Source organism: Colius striatus, chromosome 3, assembly GCF_028858725.1.
Source record: "Colius striatus isolate bColStr4 chromosome 3, bColStr4.1.hap1, whole genome shotgun sequence".
NCBI classification, from domain to species: Eukaryota; Metazoa; Chordata; class Aves; order Coliiformes; family Coliidae; genus Colius; species Colius striatus.
The window spans coordinates 33,474,734-33,496,042 of NC_084761.1; the positions used below are offsets into that span (position 1 = coordinate 33,474,734).

Sequence of the window (21,309 nt, forward strand, 5' to 3'; positions counted from 1 at the left end):
GAAGATTATGATGTTTTCCATCACCCAAATGCACCCTGTCGCATTCCTGCCTCATAAAGGGAGCTGGTCTCACATGTGAACATAAGGATGTAGCCAGCTCATCATCTCCTCATATACACAGATGCTCTCTAAACATAAACAGGGACAAAACAACCTTTGAGGTAAGATGGAAAGTGGCCAAGCCCAAAAATCTTCACTGTTAAAATCTCAGGAAAGCTGTAACACCAGAACTGTTCATGGCATATCCCTTCACTTCCCATCTGAAAGGAAAAACTCTACTAGCCCTGATGTTTTTATTACTCCTCAAAGGTTCCCTGCTCTGCAGACACTACCTCTCCCCTAGTTTCTCACTGCCATTCTAACAGAGGCACATCTTACCTTGCCTGTTCAAGGTATCAGCACATTTGACCAAAATGCAAGCCTGAGCCTTAGCCCACTGACTGTTTTCAAGACAGGACCTATACTTAATTCCAAGATACTAGAATCTCCATCTGTCTCTGACTGTCCTGTTTCTCCTGTGTATTTCCACAATCAACAAAACAGAGGCTACGTTACTAATAATTTTTAAAACTTAGTCTTGAAAATCTAAACTAAGATAATTTTTGTTTTAGAAAACAAAATCCAAAAGCCCAGATCTTACAGAGTGCTTCCTTGAGCTTCAGTAAACTCACAGTACTTCAAATGGGGTCAGAATCTACTCCTGTCACTTAGTGGAGGTGAGAGATATGTGCCATTGTTGACTGTACAACAAAGGCTCTTTTGAATTATTTACTGCAGCAAAAATAACAAATCATCTGGATGTAAAGCTGCAACACTACTCCAATACAGAAACAAAAACCCAGGGTCATAAATGATGGGCTGGTATTGGCTTTTAAAATTCCTTAAAATATATCTTCTGCCATGTTTTCAGTATTCTTGCACTTCATAGTTCAATTTTTGTAAAAATATTTCTACCTTAGCCTTCAAACTACAACAGGAGACATCGCTCTCTCAGAACACAAAAATAGATGCTCAAAGCCAATGTTTTTCAGAACTTAGGAAATACTTGACAAACACACAAATTCATACAGACAGAGATCATATCTTCCTCAGTATTTTATTTACAGTAGGCAAAAGGTGCATATGTTTTGGAGGTTTTGGTTTATTTTTTCCCCCAACTTGAACAGTTTACGAAGACAAAGCTAATCATTATTTTTGTATTTAAAGAAAGAGGTAGTCACAAACCTCAGGAAGAATTCCACTTAAGACTTTACCTGCACTATGTTTTTTTTATGAACTAGATGAGACAGAGGAGAAGAAAATAAATCACTACTTCAGGCAAAATGGCCAAACATTTCATTCTATTATCACATACCAAAATTTATTATTAAGATAATTTCAGAAAATGAGTAATTTTTTTTAAATAAAAGTACAGTTTTTCTGTGTTCTCTTGTTTATACAAATCTTAATATTCATAGATAAGTCCAGGACACCTCACTAGCATGCTGTTCAACAAGTTGAGCAAGTGCTGAATTAGATGTTTTAAATAATCTTTATTGTAACTTTATCTTCTCATAGTCATGGGGAAACAATGGCAGCATGTTTCTTACTGGAATATCAGATTTCTTTAATATGACAGATAACAAATCCTGACACCTGGGAAGAAGACTGTAAGGTTTGGCTGTACTAGAAAAATAAGCAGCTGATTCCAGAAGGGTTACCTTTCCTTTGTAGCCCCTCCTCAGGTAAACTCCACAGGCTCTGCTTGGTTTCCTTAATCTGAGACTCATCACCTTGTTTCCAAGATCAGTATCAGTAATTCTTTCAGCTTGCACTCACAATCACATGTAATCACAATCATCCACAATCACATGGCTTGAGAGCTGGGCAGAGAGGAACCTCATGAAGCTCAACCAGGGCAAGTGCGGAGTCCTGCATCTGGGAAGGAACAAGCCCATGCACCAGTACAGGCTGGGGATTGACCTGCTGGAGAGCAGCTCTGCAGAGAGAGACCTGGGAGTTGCGGTTGATGAGCCAGCAATGTGCCCTCATGCCAAAGAATGCCAATGGCATCCTGGGATGCATCAAGAAGAGTGTGGCCAGTAGGTCGACAGAGGTGCTCCCCCTCTACTCTGCCCTGGTGAGGCCTCATCTGGAGTCCCGTGTCCAATTCTGGGCTCCTCAGCTCAAGAGGGACGGAGACCTTCTGGAGAGAGTCCAGTGCAGGGCCACCAAGATGATCAGGGGACTGGAGCATCTTTATTATGAGGAAAGGCTGTGGGAACTGGGGCTGTTTAGTCTAGATAAGAGAAGACTGAGGGGGGAATCTTATTAATATTTACAAATATCTAAATGGTGTCAGGAGATTGGGACATCCCTTTTTTCTACTGCAGCTATCAACAGGACAAGGGGTAATGGGATGAAGCTGGAACACAAAAAGTTCCATTTAAACATAAGAAAAAACTATTTCACTGTGAGGGTGAGGGAGCCCTGGCACAGGCTGCCCAGGGAGGGTGTGGAGTCTCCTTCCTTGGAGGACTTCAGTACCCACCTGGACACATTCCTATGTGACCTGATCTAGGTAAACCTGCTTCTTCAGGAGAGTTGGACTAGATGATCTCCAAAGGTCCCTTCCAATCCTTACCATTCTAAAATTCTAAAAATCCTAAAGTTCTAACTAACACCAAAGCTGTGTCTACAACTAGCAACTGAACCACTGATGTAACAGAAGTAGAGCAATTGTCTCCTACACATGCTAAAAACCTACAATAAGCAAAAAGGTTTTAACCTTCCTCGTAACACCACGCTACCAAGAACAATAAGCCTTGAGAGTTACTTTGGTAGTCTAATACATCTTTGATCACATAGCATGCCATGGAGCATCCCCAACACTTAAAGATCTATGAAACTCATTCTCAGGAGTAAAGTTTTAGAGAACAAGCTGGTGGATCTCAAATGATAGCTAACTGCTAGCCCAGAACAGAAATATCAGGAAACTGGGTTGAGGGGAAACAAAAAGAAAATAGAACTGATACCATCTCACCTGCACAGATCAAGCTTCCACAGCCTTTATGAAACACAGTCCCAAATTGGACAAAAGGATTTCAGTTTCTCAGTGTTAATGGTTGGAGGTGTGAGCGCTGGACATCAGATCAGATAGTTTATTTCTGGAATACTTCTTATATGGGTCTAAAATAAACTGCCATTTAATCTTGCTTCAATATCTGTATTCCCATCACCCTGTGAGTCAGTCGGTGACTTCTCACAGTATGCTGTTATCAGGGATCTGCTCTGTCAGGTTTCCACACATCTTTAGTTCAGTCTTCAGCTGCAGTAGGGCAACTGCTATTCACACTAATATGGGCATCCACAACCTTTTGGTTTTTTTTTAAATAAATTAGTGTTTTAACATACTTACTCTTTTGTGCAAGGTTATCACAGTTTGCCATTCAATTAAGAACACTAATCAAAACAAACAAAATTATGTGTGAATGTCAATCCAAAAAGATCCAAACTGAGATGAAGTATCTCAACTCACACCTGGATTTCAAAGAATAACTAAGATGCTGAGCTGCAAGGAGAATTTACACAGAGCTTCCTTTCCTGCAATGTACGAATGATGAAAATTAAGGCTAAATTTTTGAAAGATTACATAAAAGCACAGGGACACTTCTTACTGTGCCCTTCCAAGACTCACATACACATATGTTGCATGTCTATAAGCCTAGATTTACTAGAACATCTACACTTTCTGATGGTGAATATTTCCCACTGTCTTCAAATTACACGTACCAATACCTAAGGTGTTCTTCTGTGAAAGTCCTTACAGTAGTAGCAGAAAAGCAAGGAAATCAAAGTGTCATTTCCTCACTAAACACTCCTACTGTTTTATAGTACTCTTCTATCTTCTTAAAAGAAATCATTATCCAAAGTTGGGATTTTGTACAATATTCTTTCCTCAAACCTATTCAGCGTGTCATGACTTACAATTTAAGCATGGATAGGCTTGTTAATTTACCATCAGATTGATTACTGATCAATTTTAGTGTAAAGTACTACATATATTTACATTTCTATTTTGACAGCCTGAGTACATTAAATAATCCCAGCATGTGGATAGCTTTGCTTTTTCCATTACGCAGTTCCAAAGGAGACATTGTGACCAGGCTTTTCTTTTTTGTCAGAGAAAGAAAATCCAATTTATAAAAACGTAAAGCTTTCACAGTGTTACATCAAACTGCTTTCTAATTTCACTTGCAAATGTGTAACAAAGCAGTTCAACAACTCTGCACACAACCTTTATAGGCTGGATCCTCTAATCCCTCTTGCTTTTCATGCGTTAATCGGGAAATCTGTCTCTAGACTATCACACCTTGATGGTACAGAGATTGATTTAGAAGTTTTTTGTAGATTTTCTTCACCTTGATCAGAATTTTTGTATAATCAGACACTGCTAAAGGAAAACTTTGAATGTACTCCAAGGTATACTAACAAAGGACAGACTTGGTTCACAAACAACTGTCCTAACTCCCGTTCTTACTGAAGCCCTCTTGCAACACTTGAATAACATTAAAATGTACTTGAGCTTTTTCAGTCTCATAGAATCATAGAATCATTTTGGTTGGAAAAGATCTTTAAATCATGTCCAACCACTAACCTCACACTGCCAAGTCCTCCACTAAACCATGTCCCTCCGCACTTCATCTAGACAGCTTTTAAATATCTCCAAGGATAGGGACTGCACCACCTCCCTGAGTAGCCTATTCCAATGCTTAAGAATCCTTTGAGCAAAAAAGTTACTCCTGATCTCTAACGTAAACCTCCCTCGATGCAACTTGAGCCCATTGCCTCTTGTTCTGTTACTCATTACTGGAGAGAACCTTCTTTCAGGTAGTTATAGAGAGTGATCATGTGTCCACCTCAGCCTCCTCTTTTCCAGGTTAAATAGTTTCCCTTAGTTGCTCGTCAGAAGACCTGTTCTCCAGACCCTTCACCAGCTTCATTGTCCATCTCTGGACACGCTCCAGCACCTCAAAGTCATTCTTCTAGTGACATGCCCAGAACTGGACACAGTATTTGAAGTGTGGCCTCACCAACATCAAGTACAGGAGAACAATCAATTCCTTAATGCTGCTAGTCATACTATTTCTGATACAGGCCAGGATGCCATTGGTTTTCCTGGCTACCCAGGCATGCTGCTGGCTCATGTTCAGCCAGCTGTTGACTAACACCTCCAGGTCCTTTTCTGCCAGATAGCTTTCCAGCACCTCGCCCCAAGCCTGTAGCATTGCCACTTTCTGTAAGGGAAAGACAAAAAACTGCAAAAGCATATGCAATTAGACATCAGCAATTTGCCCAGGAGATTATACACTATTTAACTTATTTTTAAAACTCAACTTACACATACCAGATCGTTCTGTGTAAACGGGGTTGTACTAGATGATCGCTAAAGGTCCCTTCCAACCCTATAATTCTATGATTCTATGATAATACAGCTATAAAATATTAGAATGAAGTCTTGTCCATCACTGTTTTATCAGTTGATAGTTTCTGTGTTACAGTTTCAAAATACACATCTCATTTTTCAAAGGTGCCTGCGGTTTTCCAAAACAGTAACTACAAACTCAAGCCAGCTAACCAAGATTAAACTGTAGACTGAATTTACACTATGCCAGTTGCCTTATAGTAACTACCCAAACACATTCTCTTAACTAAACTCAAGAGAAATTTAGACCATAAGTGATTTCAACAGTTAACAAGACCACATTCAGTAAAGATATGCTTATCTACAAACTGAGCCAGAGGTGTGGCAGCTTCTACTGGGTTTGTTAAGAATTCTTATGTCTGAAGGCTTCTTCATATTTTTACAGTGCCATCTAGTGTAAGCTCTATTTCTATATTGCAAGATTCCAGCTATCAGCACCTGAGGTAACCAAAACAAAAAACAACAGCCATAAAAATGTCAGCCCCCACTTCTGTTTCTATTACTTGGAAACTACCGAATCCCAGAAGGAAAAGACTATATTAGCCAGCTGAAACAATATACCGAAACTTAAAGCTCTCTGACAGAGACAGTAGGAAAGCCTAAAAAAAATTCCTAGATATAACAATTATGAACAGTATACACAAATTTTTAACTCAGTGGCTAAAAAAATTGTCAGGTATGATTCATCTGGAAAAAATGTTTAATATAGATTTTTTGAGAGAAAAATTAATTAATACAGGTTAGGCATCTGTACTTGTAGAGAAACTACAGATCCAATTAAACAGTATTTCTAAATATCAGGTCTAAACTGAGAATGCTTATTTCAATGTATTGGGTGATTTTCCCCTTTAAACCAGCATTTTTTTCACCATTTATATCCTCTACATTTATCCCAAGGTTTAATCACTCGATCATCGCCTGATGGACCTGTTCACACTGCTGTTGTGGAAACAGCTGCTCTTCAGGACTGCGGGAAAGTTTGCTTTACCATCAACTTCCCCTCCAAGGCACCACTGCCATCTTTGTCATTTCCAGCCAACACAGAGTCTACTTTGCATGGCAGTCCTACAAAAGCCACCCAAATTGTTTGTCATGACAGACAGTAACACAGGAATTCCAGATATAGTGTAGCTCTAGACCTGCCTTCAAAAGGGAGAAACTAAAAAAATACCCAACCACTACACCTACTTGGTTACAGCAAAAAGTCATTTTTCATACACGCTGCAACTTAGAGATTACTAATTTGAAAAATTAACAGTCTATTTATAAAGTGAAAGTATATTTTAAAAGTATAAAAATAGTAGACTGATGACATTGTGAATGCCAAATGCAGTGTCTCTTACTCTGTGTATCAAACTGTGATCTCATTTACAGTATAAACTGGAATAATCCATTAAAGGGATTTATTCCAAATTACATTGCTATAGCAGAGAAAGTCAATCCATCCTATAAAACTCAGTCCTGCCGATACCTGTTTTCTTTAGCCATTTACACATACACAAAGCAAAGCAAATCCAAGCAGAGCAGCAATGTCACTGCTGTAAAAGAAACACTGTACAACACCAAAAGGCTGATGCCTTCTGTTTAATGCTCCATTTGCACAGCAGTACATACACAAGATATCGTCACATTAGCACCTAGACTTTTACATTAATTTTCACAGTTTGAGTCATTTTCATGACAGAAATACATGCCCAAGGATCTGTGCATCTTACTAGCATTGCTATAATATGCTAAGATCACAGTTTGTAAGTAAACAAACAATACAAAAACCTGACAGCACATAAAAAACTGTCAAAATACAATAAAAGCTTATTTCCCACAAGACCTTCTTCCTCTTATTTGCCCACCTCTTACAATGACAATGAACAACTGAGTATTTTTAGTGTCTCATATTAAGAGATTTCACTCTATTTGCCAAATTGGTGGGTTTGCAGCAGGAAACTCCTATTGACAAGTGTACAGCTAACAGAATTAAATTGATACAAATCAAAGTGGTTTAGTTATGTAGACATAGAAAGTTTAAGAGAAAATGCACCACAGACAGACATAGTCCAGGCTGACTTTACTGTTGATCTCGGGTTAAATTTTCACTGAGGTCACAGCATAGGGTGAAATTTCATAGAAACAGCATAGATAGCAAAACAAAAGACGTCCACCAAAAAAACTACAGATGGATTTGATTTATAATGCCATAGCACAGAGTAACAGAGCACAAACTCAGCCTACCAAAGAAATTAACTCGATAAGCAGCATCACATTCAACAACTTTGACACCACACTATGTCAAGCAAGCACTTTGAGCTTATGTTGTCTTCTATATTTTCATTAAATAGAACCTTCTTCAATATTGAAGACAATCAAAAGGAACTATAGGCAGATTCACTGACCAACAGGTAGAAGACACTTAGTTCACCAGGCTGAGGCAAAAGACCTATTAGCACCCTAAGCTACAGAAATCAGGATTAATTAAACCTCCTGTGCAGCTACAGAGCTGAAACTACTGTAAGCAAAAGAATTGTCCTGACCAATGCCCTTCTGAATCTCTTCTGGACTCAGAAGGGTAGTAAGTTCTATGGAACTATCATTGGATCTAAAACACCTTCAAAGCAGAAACAGTTCAACATTTTTATATAGTCCCACTAAAGATACTAACATCAAACAATTTAAAACCCTGAAACCCTGAAAACTGCTGAAACATATAAGCAAACTTTTTCATTGCAAACTTGAGAGATCTACATAATATGTGAATGCAATTTGTTCTATTCACGTCCTCTTAAAAGAAAAATTAATAAATGCACCATCTACAGTGCTGAATGCCCACTTCACTTATCAGTACATTATCTCAGTATACCTTGCCAAAAAGGTACACAAGACTTGGAAGAAAGACAATGTATCCTGTCTCCTAATAGTAATTTTCATAGTAGAATGCATTGTATGAACCTGAATTGCTGCCTGAGATCCTGTCCATCTTTAGTTAACTTAAGATGACAAAATAAACGGGAAACAAACTCTTCCTTCAAAAAATCTGCTACCAACTGGACAATTTAATTAAATTTACCTTTGCAGATTATGGGGAAAATAAACTCAACATTCTCCATCATTAATTTATAGGTTTTTTCTCTTCTTCATATTCAGCTGTGAAGCAGTTAACACAGTCTTTCAAACAGCAGAAAACTGAAATTCACAAATCTCAACTCCTTTTTACAATTGCCAGTGTTGATTTCATAACAAGACAAGCAAGTCTTTTAAATTAAAATACTCTATCACTGTGAAGACATTGACGAGTTAAAAGTCCAGCACTGCACTCAAACCTTGCACAATCCAGACAGCCTTTCAAGGTCTGTCTCAGGTTTTTTCTAACAGAACAAGACAGGAGAGCCTGATAAGCTAACTAACCAGATCCTTATGTGGAAGAGTTAAGGAAGAATTAGGCATTCCTTTAAAAAAGATTTGCTAAGGGCTGCAAGAGCAAAACCAACCATGACTGTTCCTGAAGAAACCAATGGAGAATCTGGACAAAAACATACCAAGACCAATAGGTCTGTAGTTGAAATCATTAAGTGTGGGGAGGGCTTCTAAACCCAGGGTAAGTAGTATGCAGGACTGAAGGCTTAACGAGTCCAGGACCAACAACTGTATCCAAATAACATTTCAGCCTTCCGTCCACACTGTATTTTGACAAGTGAAGATAGATTTCCAAGTTATTCTTAAAACCCAAGGAAAAGTATATCATAGAATTTGATTTATACCAGTCCACGTGACTTTGGAAGAAGGAACCTTTCCTCAAAAGCATGGTAAGTAACATTCACCATTCATCAATGATAACAATAAAATATTAATGTAATATGAAGGATTTAATAAGCCAAACAAAACTAGCCCTTCCTAAAAATTTCCATCAGTCAGAGCATTTGGCATACAGGAAAGGTTATGAAACTATAAATTAGGGAGAGAAACGCAGCTAACTGCACAAGTGTTTAAGAATGCTAGTTCAAGTTATCATAAATTTTGAAGAAACATTAGTGTTGGGAGTAATTGTCCACCATTCAGTTTGTCTCTCTTAGCAAACTAACTTACTTTCTCCTGTCAATTTGCTATATATATAAAAAATTATGAATGTCATATTTCTCTGCAGAAATCATGTTAAAAATATATATCCATAACAAGCTGCATAATTCAGCAGACATCTCAATCCCACTACTTTTCCTCAAAATTAATAATAAATTCAGGCCTGGGCCTATTTGAACAATTACTTCATCCAGAGACTACCTCATGGCCTCCACTCTTTACTGTCAACTAGCACCACTGTCCACAGACTGACTTTGATGCTCCAGGAAGATCTTCTACTGCTGTTCTGCTGTTGTTTTCTGGTTGAGGTTTTGGTTTGTGTTTTGGTGGGGAAGGGTGGGGGGGCGACCTCTTGCACTACGGTTAATTTCCAGGTACTAAGCACAGTATTAACTAATCATTTTGATTCACAAAACCATCAACTAATGCTGTAAAATCTTAGGTCAGATCAGAGATGGTCATAAAGGTGGATCTGTAGGAGACACCTGGATACACCTACTCAAACTGGTATACCTTAGGCTGAGAAAAACGGAATTCTTTGATCAAAAATACCTAAAGGAGCCTCAGGGATAAGTCTCTCCAGAGAAAGCAGATTAAAAAAGAAAAAAAAAAAAAAGAGAGAGATTGGCAATACCTGAGGAACTTGAAGCTTTTAGGTATTCCAAGACAGCCAGTAAAACAAAAGCTTTATTTTAAAGAAAGATTTAATCTTATCTCAAGCATTGCAGAAACTCTGTCAGAAAACAAGAAAAAAAAAGGAGAAATAAGGATCTGCAGCAGTAACTCTGCCACATGCTCCTACTAATGCCATCAGGGATGTAAAAATCTCACGGGACTAATTTCTACTCATACTAATCTTGTGACTTCTATCTTAATTTTAGAGGAATTACCAGAATACGTGAAGTAAACAGCATTCAGTCCTGCATGTATAGTTACAGTAATGAGGATCCACATACACAAACCTCATCCAATATACAGGTTCACAGGAAAAAAAACCCTTAAGATATTGCAGGGCTTTACAGCTATCTCAAATTTAATCAAGTAAAACAAAAATAACGTTCTGTAAAAAAAAAAAAATAACTGGAACATTGCTTATTTTAGGACTGCCATGACACTTGTAAATACTTACCCAAATATAAGAAGTTTTGTTAGTAACCAATTATTTACATAAACTCTTGCTTTGATACAGACTGAAAGATATTTTCCCCATCATTCTCGCAACATAGACATCCTTTAAAGACAGATAAAGGGTGCCTGTAGACCGGTAAAGACTGAAAATTAGTCTTGTTTTTTGAGAGTCAAAGCCAGATTTAAATGGCATTTAAATGGAAACATTCTAGTGTATGTATTTTCAGATATCATTAATGCATAAATAAACAAGTCAATTTCTTCCAGGGAGGAAGAGAAATGGAAACATAATTATCCATCAAATGAAAACACAGCTTCAGAAAGACTTCATTCTATTATTTTTCTTTCAGATAAGGCACCGTGTTAGCTTTGGAGACTAGGCAAGCTGATAGTATGAGCTCTGCATCCGTGCTACAAAATCTGTATGTCATTTTGGGGAAAAGAAAACAGAGCTCCACTTGATCACAGTTCAGAAATCTAATATCATCTCCCCCCTCTTTTTCTGGCCGATACTATTTTCAGTTACAACTCTGCTCAACTTACCTACATGTCATACCTTTCTTTCGGTTTCCACCACATTTCAGCAGACGCTGTTATTTGTGAAATGGGTATGAGTATCCCATAGCTCAATTACTCTACCAAATTAACCCCTTAGCGGCACCTACGGAGCAGCCCGCTACCCGCCTCATCAGCCAAGTACCCCCAAGTTTGAACAAAATGACAGAAGAACGTTGCAATTAAGGTCCTAAAGCCCCTCCGGCCCCGCCTCCCCTCCCCCTTCCCCAACACCCTTTCAGAGGTGCCACGGCTGCAACTGCGCGGGGAGGGGTGGCCAGGCACCACGGCCAAGGCGGCACCGAGCACCCTGGCAGGCAACACCGACAGGATAAAGTAGAAATTCCCCAGGGGGTCTTGGCTGGAAGTTGCGCTGGCAGCTCGAGTCCCTCCGCGCCGCCAGTGGTCCCCGGAGAGAGGCGGCGGACCGGGCGAGAGTCCCTGGGGCGGCCGTGCCGCCTCCCTTCTCTCAACCCCGGCCCTGAGGGGGCGCGGCGCGCGGCCCGGAGGCGAGAGGGCGGCAGCCCTCCTCAGGGCAGATCCTGCCGGATCGCCGCCCGCCGGGCTGCGGCGGCCCCCGACGAGAGCTCCCTCGCCTTCTGTCAGGGCTGCGCACGCCTCGCGGGCTGTAACCTTAAAAAACTTGATAAGGGAATAAAAGGGAGGGACTTTGGCGGAACCGATTCCCGGTTTTTAGTCTCTCCTGGCGCGCTGGAGACAGCGAGGAAACGAGGAAATAAAACCTTCGTCAGTCGGATGGAAGCCCCGCGCCCCGCCCGGCCCTGCGTGCCCCGAGCGGCGGTTACCTGGCTGGCAGCTGGGCTCCCGCCCGGCGGGGCGACCGGCGCGGCACTTTGCTCCGCTGCGTGCGTGTGTCGCTCGGTGGCTGGCGAGCCTTCTATTTATAGTCCGGAGCTTCCAGCAGCGCGACGGCGAGACGAAATGAAGGGCTGAGCGCCCCGGCAGCCGCGCCGGGCAGCCCGAACCCAGCCTGCCCGCCCCAGGGAGGGCGAGTTGCGGCTGGCGCTGGCCGCGGGCACAGGCTCTCCTGCCCCCCGGCGCCGCCCTCAGCCGAGTCTCCTCCCAATGTCACCGCAGCCCGGCGGCAGCTCCCCGGCCCGGCGGCGTGCCCGCAGGTAGCGCTCCTGAGCCCGCGGCGACGAGGGAAACCGCCAACTGCCTCTGCCTCACTCACAGCCCTGCGGCCGATGGGCAGCGCGGCTCAGCTCAGCTCAGCCGCGCAGAGGTGACCCGCTACTGCTGCTGCTGGAGGAGGCGAGACCGACACTGGGGTGTGGGAGGGAGAAGCCGCCGCTTGCCATTCACCTCCTGCCGCCCAGAGGGAGCCCGGCCTCCGCGGCCGCCTCCGCCGAAGTGCCAGAGGCTGGGAGGCGGTGGCAGGAGCCCGGCCGGCCCGAGGGGTCGGGCGGACGAGGCGACGGTCCCTGCGGTGAGGCCGGCGCCAGTACTGAGCCCGGTGCCGGTACTGAGCCCGGTGTATCAAGCTCCTGGGTGGGCATCTCCTCCCCCGGTCTGGATAGCCCTGGGTACGGTCACTCCGGGGAACGAAGCGTGACGGAGTGAAACGTTAATCCCTTCCCCTTCTCAGAGCGGGAAACGCGAGCTCCCGAGGAGGGAAGAGAACAGCTCGGAGCCGCCGGGATGGCTTCCTTGGAGCTTCCAAAGTTGTGGGCGATGAGGGCAGGCCCTTCCTGACACCCAGGCCCCGGCCGGCACCACCGCTCCAGACGCTGCTCATGGCCACCGCAAACCCGACCTGTGATCTATAGGGAGCCGCAGACCCATTCTTCCAGCTCTGTGCTGCTAGGGCAGGCTGCGTCGAGGCAAGATGCAGGAACACTTTCTGCATTTTGCTTCTTGTAAATAAATGACTCTACATGGATCCTATGCTGGGCTTGGCATAGTCTATCCCCCTTTCTCATGCAAGTCACCTCACGGTGGAGCTGAGCCCTTAAGCCCACATGAAGCTCAGCTCGTAAGTGGTACATCCCTGGGACATCGTCTGAAAATTGCTTTTGTGTGGAAGGCAGCAGAGGAATTAAGTAATTTCTACTGCATCTTGATAATGATCTTCATGTAATCCTTTGTTTTGTTTTGTTTTGTTTTGTTTTGTTTTAATTTCTCTTGTAGTTAGATAAATTCCACTGTTTCAAAGCTCACTTAATCCTTTTGAGACTACTTGTGCATTATAGCAGGACATTGCCAGGAATTTGAGCTGCAGAAGCAACTCATACACCATCATATCCAAAACAACTGAAAGTTAATTTAGGTTAAATAAATACTTTAGACCGCTCAATAACAGTTGTTACAGTGTTGGATTTTACAGTTTCCTACATTATAATAGCTGTGGCTGTCTACAAGGTATGAGGACAAAGCCTGACAGTGACCTGTGCAAAACAAGATTGATTTTGTTTCAAGAGCTTGTAGTTAAAACTTTACAGAGAGACAAAGTTGGGAGCAAAGGGGAGCTAACCAAATTCTTGCATTATAAATTATGTAAACATTGAAAGCAAAACCCTGGGAAGGTGCAAGAGAGAGAGATTTGGCCGTGTCCAAACACTTAAATATAGACAGTAATACACAAAAACGTAGCTTGATGGAACTACCTATTTATGTAAAGCTACTCATGCATAAATGTTTGCAGAATCAGGCTCGTATTGAACAAACCATCGTAACAAAAGGAAACTGCCTTTTAAATTCAGAAATGAGTCTCTTGAGTACCTCTCATGAACAATATTATGCTTCTCACAACAGGAATTTCTTCATAATCTTCTCACTTGTTCAATTTTTAATGTTCCACAACATAACACATAACAGAAAAGATGCTGCAGACATAAGAATCAATACCAGCAGGCTGAATGCCACCAATGCAAGTCCAGCTTGCAAAGAGGGAACTCGCAAAACTTAGCGAGATGTAATTCAGTAGTGTTTTGTGTCTCTGTATTCCCTTAGGACCACTGCTCAGGTTTAGTCTGCAATCACTTGTCAAATGAAAGCAATCCTGAGCTCTTAGATGTCTTTAGAATTGAGGATGTTGTCTATGAAATTGATATCCTGTTTGACTTGGAAGGAATTGCAGTGATAGCATCTGCTTGCTTACTTCAGTAACGAAACCTTTAATACCTACAGCACTGAACATACAAGGAGCAGTTATGAAAAGTATGGCCTTGGAGTACACTTTTTTCTTAAACAAGGCTTTGTTGTACAGCTGGTCATACTGCAAACAACAGGAAGGAAGAAGGCTGATTTTTAGATTACTCTTAGATTAGGATGCAGCATGTTACTGGAAGGTGCTTGTTCAGAAACCTACCATGTATCAGTGGCAAAAAAAAGGTAAGATCATCACAGCTTTATGCCCCTCTGTAATGTTTTTAAATTAATATGTAGACTAAAGCTCTCTTTCATCATACAGTCAAAATTTTTCAGAGCTTGAAATTACACTTAAGCATAAGAAATGTCGTCTGATGTTCAAAAGTAGCAAGTTCAAAATGATTTCAAATACATTTCAATGCTCTCTACCTCTGAAAATCACTTTTCTGTAAGTGCCTAGATATGGATTTAGGGTGTCTAACTGCATCCACTCAGGCTTGAAAATTTTAGCCTACATATACCTTTCCTTCATAATAAATGTATCAGAAGTCTTCACACAAGCTATAAAAGCACTCTGAAAAAAGCAATGCAGACCTGGGCCATTAGAAGATGGGATGCCAACCTGACAAAGTTCTTGGCTGTACAATTCAAGTCATTCTGGTGTATGGAAAGTAGAATCACAGACTTCAACGGACAACTGTAGCAGCAGGAGGAAAAATTAAAATGAAATACCTACTGGGGCAATTTTTTCCTTTTACTTTACTGGTATTTCCCAACGTTTTCCAAGACAACATCCTTCTTCCTTTAAAATCTCCATTTCCGCTGTCTTCCCAACTCCTATGTATGACCTCCTATATTCCACCTTATGAATATTAAGTACATCTAAGCTTCCTAGTCTGGTACTATTCTGTTTGGCTGTCGAGTCAAATCAAGGGTCTCTTACTGAAAAAGGGAAGGATAAGGAGGTGAGAGAAGGAGCAAGCAAGAAATTAAACTGTGACAGACTTAAGACTTCCCAAGGGAACAACACGTGGAGCTATTAGAGAATATTCCTGCTCTGCTAGCCAAATCCAATCTGGCTAGCAAGGTTTGCTATTTCCAGGCCAAGGCCTGACATCAAAGCGAACATTAAATCCTTAAAGAACTTCAGGATGAGAAAAAGAAGTAGGATTTAATGGCCTGTCAGCAGCTAGAGTAGAGCTTCTCTGCTGGAAAAGCTCTAGCAAGCAATCTGAGTCTCCCAGTGCACAGTGAGAAATAACAGGCTTCATAGGAATTTACTAAACTTTCAAGGAAAGGCGAAGGTCTAAGCAAGAGGAAAGGCAAATCTTTATTGTTATAGGCCTTTGCTCGAGTACATTTCAAGGGATAGAAATTGTTTCTGAGATCTTTTTGTGTTATCTTCGATTAGCCTTCTGTATAACAGTTTACCAAGGGAAAGGAGTTAATGTACACCAAATGCAATTGGGTCTGTCATGCTGACCTTGTTAGGAAGCAAGGCTGTGTCAGACAGAGTAGTTAAATTTAGGCTCAGTATCAAAGGGGGACTGAAGACAATCTAAAGCATTCTGTATTCCTGCACACTGAAACATCTTTGAAGGCACATCTAGGGTAAAAATCCGTGGCTGCTTGTTCTCCGAACAGTTAGTATGAACAACTGCATAGCAGAATTGCACTGCTTCTTATGCTAACCACAATAAAACAAAGAATATGGAGTTTATACCTGGTTTTTGAATGTAAAGAACTAGGGTATCAAAAATTAAATCCTAAGAAAAGTACAAACTCTTCTCATATCAGTGGCTGATCGCTCCCACTCCTTAAAGCCACTGTCCTCGTGGTGGAACCAACAACCCTGCCTGAAACCAAAGCATGCTTCTGGCACTGAACCAAAACCTAAAGCACCAAATGAAAGTCAGCAAAACCACATCCTAAACGGGACTGAACTTGACTGGTGCAGCTTCCTACATAACAGTGTCACTGTAAATTACTGCACAGAATTGACATCTGTGAACTATGTCAGGCCCTTAAACAGAACCAGTGACCGTGAACTACAGTTCAGCTTTTGGTGCCTCGCACCTTATTACTTACACTGGTGATGAATGCCTGCAAGAAGTTACTCTGCTAATCATGATTTATACCCAATACACATATTACGATACAGCTACAGAATGATTGCAAACAAAGCAAGGAAACAGTGAACTAGGTGCTGCAAGGGAACTGAAACACGTGCATTACTGGCCAAATCAAAGTCTTAACTTTACAGATTATTCTGCAGGGGCAATTGATTATGCCAGCAGCTCCAGAGAGGCATCTGCAGGCCAGTGCCAGCATGAAACAACTTGCAGGATCAACACCCACCAGAAGAGCTGTATAACTAATGTAACGGAGGTGAAACTGAAATTGAGACAAATATCATCCTACAAAATACCAAAGAACGCAATGTCAAAGGAAAACTCTTCCTCAGTTATCTGAAATGATCACAGGCTTTTCATCAAAAGACAATGAGGAAAACCAATATAGAACCGCTGGAGAAAATTACTCCAGAGATGGTATCACACTGTGTACCAGACAAGGGATGGGTGACAGTGCAAATAATAAAAACCCCAAACCAAAATGAAGTCTTGTGCTGGATAGGTTGCACCTTCTCCTGAAAGACAGATATACTTCCTTCCTTTACACTTGGGCAGTATTTATTGTGTTTGTTGTATGAGTGGGGAATGATTGCAACAAAGTGACCCAACACAAATGGCTTTCATGCATTGGATAGATTGTGCAAATATTTATTGTCAATGCTGTCTGAAAAGTAATTTCACTTCCTCCCTCACTGTCAGGAAAAGAAATCCCAGAGAAAGCACTACTGCACTGTGAGTGCTCTCTTTTTCAGCAGCAGTTCCTCTGAGTTCCATAATTGATTGCTATGCAAAATTTTGCATAAAACCAAGGAACAGCAAGTAGAGTTCCAAAGGACAGCAAATGTGATTTTGTCATTAATATGACCTTGGTAACATCACATTCATACAACACAAAATGCTGAACAGCATAAGCCTACTCTACTGTTCAAAACATGATAGTGGAGTGACTCTACTGTAATAGCCTCTGTGTCAGGTAGCCTTTCTTCAAGCTTGCATAACCACTGTCTTATGTGCTCTGGCCACTGACAACAGTGAAGTTGTTGCCTAGGCCTTGTCTGGATCAGATTTGCCAGGCAAAACAGACATATACAGATCTTGTATTTAAGACTAGGAGAAGACCATTTTAATTTCATTTCCTACTCACTTTGCATCAACGTAAAAGACTATACAGCATGCAAGAGTCCAGATCAGTGATTCAGTTATTGGTCTAACTCCATTCACATAAATTCTGTAGACATTAGGGATCTTATTACTGACCTAAGCATGGGGCGGAAGTCATAGTTTTTGTTAGGTCTGCTAATATTGTATGCCACCTTTCAGGCCAAGCGCTCTGCTACTGGATGTTAGACGCTTAACCTCTGCCAAAAAATCATACTGCTCTATTTTATCTCGAAAGGCAGAAATACTTCAATCTCTTTCAGCAGTACTTGTTTGGGACAGAAGGTGAGAGGCCAAGCCAGCAGTTAGTTTACTGTCTAAAACAATAAAGTTATCAGACAAGCTGAAATGGAAGCAATACATGATTCCTAACTTGCTGCCAAGATTTTGCCATTGCTTTTTTCATTGGTTTTTTTCCCCTGTATAGGCTGAATTTCACAGACGTTTTTTTACAGTGCCAGAGCAGATCTGGTTTATAGCATTGTGTTATGTCCACCAGAAAAAAAAATCTGTTAAGAAATTTTCTACCAAAAAAAAGCCCAAATTTAAACACAATCCCATTCCTATGGCTTTAGGTGCCATTCATGGCACTTTTTACTCCTCTTGTGGTAGTTGTGTCACCACCTCAGATTAGGGTTCAGACTTCCAGTTTCATTCTTAGAAGTTCAAACTGTAACCATTCCCTACTTACAAAAAGAATGTTATCCATCTTCTTCCCAAATGCTGCCAAAAACACCAGAGAATCTGGATTTGTCCTAAATTTAATCCCATGTTCCCTTTGCCTCACCATTCAGAGACAAAACTGTCCTCTGGGATAGCAATGTCTACCAAAAGAGTGTCTCTGCCAATGGTCAGCTGTTCCTAATTCTCACATTTTCCAAAGGGATGGATTGGCAGAAAGCAGCTGAGTTCACATTTGCTTTGCCCTCCACTGCTGTTATTATTTATAGCACATTATATTGAAGTTTCTCTCAAACCATGATAGCTTTCTTTTTTTTTTTTTTTACTTCACATGGTGAAAATTAAAATGTTTGATGTAATAGAAACCAAACTCTTAGAGCTTTCCAGTGCTTTTGGTGGAGTAGTTCACACAGTAGTTCACACCCTCCTTTGAAACAGACTTTGGCTCAGTTTGTGGCAGCTGGTTGAAGACGAGCAACATCTAAAAAATTGAAAATTCACAAATGCTTGCCAGAGTGAAGTAGCAAGATGATAGAATACCTTATCATTGGTAGCTTGAGAAAATGATTCTGTGAACTCTATTCTCATTTAATATGTATTTCCTTTTACAGCTGCATACATATATCCTCTAATGCATACCCTGCAAATTCATAGCAAGAGGAGCCCAAGAAGATATGACACTTGTCTGGAGAAAACTAAACACTTGAAATCTAAAGCAATTAGCTGAAGATGAAGCTTTAACAGATACTCTCTTCCATATAAAAGTTGATTTTTAGAGCTTGGAAAGAATGTTCAGAAATAAGATGTGAATGCAAATAGAAAAATAATCTGTAGAAGTTGAATTTTCTTCCATGTATTGTGCGTTTGCTCTTGCACTGGAAGGGAGTCCAGGCCTGTGCGACAAGTGGAGCTGGTATTGAGGGAGTGCTTTGTGCAAGCCCACTACTGAGCAGTGGATTTCTGAAGCAATTTTTGCCTTTAAGTTAGACCTAGACAATTTTCCCAGGGCATGATGCATATAAATAAAGACTGGTATGGTACATTTCACAGCTCCTAGTGGATTTCTGATATGCATGCTAGCAAAACCTTAGAGCTGGGAGCAGACTCGGTGCCCTGTGCCATGACACTCCAACGCTGTCACTCCCCAGCAGAGCAACACCAGATAACTCAGATAAACTAACATAAAGCTTCCAGCACACATTTTTCTCACTATATTTCATCAATGCATCAAAGGGAACATCATTGACAATGAAAGTAGATTAAGCACATGAAACACTGACTGGAAAAATCAAGGACTCATAAGATACAGCCAGTGTTCAAGCCAGCAAGCAAGTGGTTTGAATAGCACATAGTGGGCTGTTGCAGGTATAGCATCTCAAGGGAGGCATCTAAAGGGAGAGCTGGCTCACAGCTCAGTATGAATACCAAAAGCGGGAGAAGCAGGGAGCTCCTGTGTGTCTGCCACAGTGGTGAGATGCCACCAGTCAGCTAATTGGCAACATCTCATCTCTTGAAAGGGAAGCCTCTTCTTGCTCTTGCAGAGCTTCTGATGAGCTCCTGCTGTCACACTTTTCCTCTAATTTAAGAAATAAAAATACAGTTCTGACATGCCTTGTTTGAAAATTTGCTAGCCTATGTTCTAATCGGCTAATACTTTGTCACAGCCGCCTTGATTTCAGAGAAGCTTTACCTGTAGGATAACTTTCGGTCACTATTTTGTATTGGCTTGTAATGTACTCAGGCCTATGTTGGACAATGGTTTTCCTTCTATTTCCCACACGCCAGCAGACCACATGCAGACTCTCGCCCTGATCTTTTTATACTGGTCACAGCAGGAGTTTAAAAAGGATATATTTTACCACACAGATGAGCAATCGCTTTCAAAACCTTTTGCAGCATTTTCCTACCTGCTGTGCTTCCATTCACAATTTGATGCCATTCAAAAATAGCAGTCTCTTGTCGTGTGTATGATATTGCAGTCTGTCTGAGTGTAAATGCTTAATCTAAAATCATCATCGCTTAATGGTATATTCTTTTCCCTGTACTGCAATTTAAAACAGTAACACAAAGAATATTTTGGAGAGCTTGGTGTATACCTAGCTGATTACATCCCTCACTTCTCATCTCCTGATCTTTGATGTATTTTGGATTTTGACCCTGTCTCTCCTGTAGAAACTTGTATGTAACATGAATTGACTAACTAAGCGCTAATGATGTTCACTGCTTAAAGTGGGCTGTAAGTTCTGCTGGCCAAGGTCTGTTTCTTCTGCTGTTTTTGGAAAGAGTGTCTGCCTTACATTGTAAAGTAAATGAAATAAATGGAAATAATTAGCATGTGATAACTGATGGTAAAGGACAATGGGGTTTAGTTCCAGCTTTGTCACTGACCTGTTGTATAATTTCGAGACTTTCACATAATTTGTACAGGTCTGACACACTTGTAAAGTAGCTATAATCTAACCTCACAAGATCCTGTTACATTTGGGCCCTGGCTATAACTGGCCTTTCAGTACTTGTGTGCCATTTAGGGTATAAAAAAAGAATTTTGCTCTGTGACCCTTATTTGACTATGAAAAATTAATTCATTTTGGAGAAGAGTCGGGGGAAACTATTTTCTTCATGTGCCATAGGGCAGTAGATTGGCTCAAAGAGCTTGGGAGAAAGAGGAATCATATGAAATTGTTGGCCTAAAAATGGTCACAAAGCTTATGAAGGAATGTCTTTTTTTTAAGCCTTAGACTATTGCCTGCTTCGCTCTCCATGTCTAGGACAGACTGGCCGTTAATTAATTGAGGCGTTTAGCACAAGTTGAAATTTGTTTAGTCTTTTGGTCAAAGAGTCTACACAAGAGAAAAGTATTGTTATTTACTTTAATGAGAACATACTTAAAATAATTTAAGTCATGTGTCAGGTCATATGAGAAGTCAAGCCCATTTTTATCAGGAATCTCTCAGTTTCTCTGGTTAGCAGTAGATTGGTTTCATGAACCATCCCCTGCTTCTTCCTGAGTTT

The 21,309-nt window shown here is 41.1% G+C and overlaps 1 protein-coding gene across 3 annotated transcripts in view; it reads right to left on the reverse strand.

Moving 5' to 3' along the window:
• INPP4B (inositol polyphosphate-4-phosphatase type II B) overlaps positions 1–12,108 on the reverse strand; it is a 344,498-nt gene extending 332,390 nt beyond the window's left edge. For all 3 annotated transcript variants that reach the window (XM_061992339.1, XM_061992341.1, XM_061992340.1), the window contains exon 1: positions 12,022–12,108. The gene's annotated coding sequence lies outside the window, so the exon portion shown is untranslated. The remainder of the gene's footprint in view (positions 1–12,021) is intronic.
• Between the last annotated feature and the right edge of the window lie 9,201 nt (positions 12,109–21,309).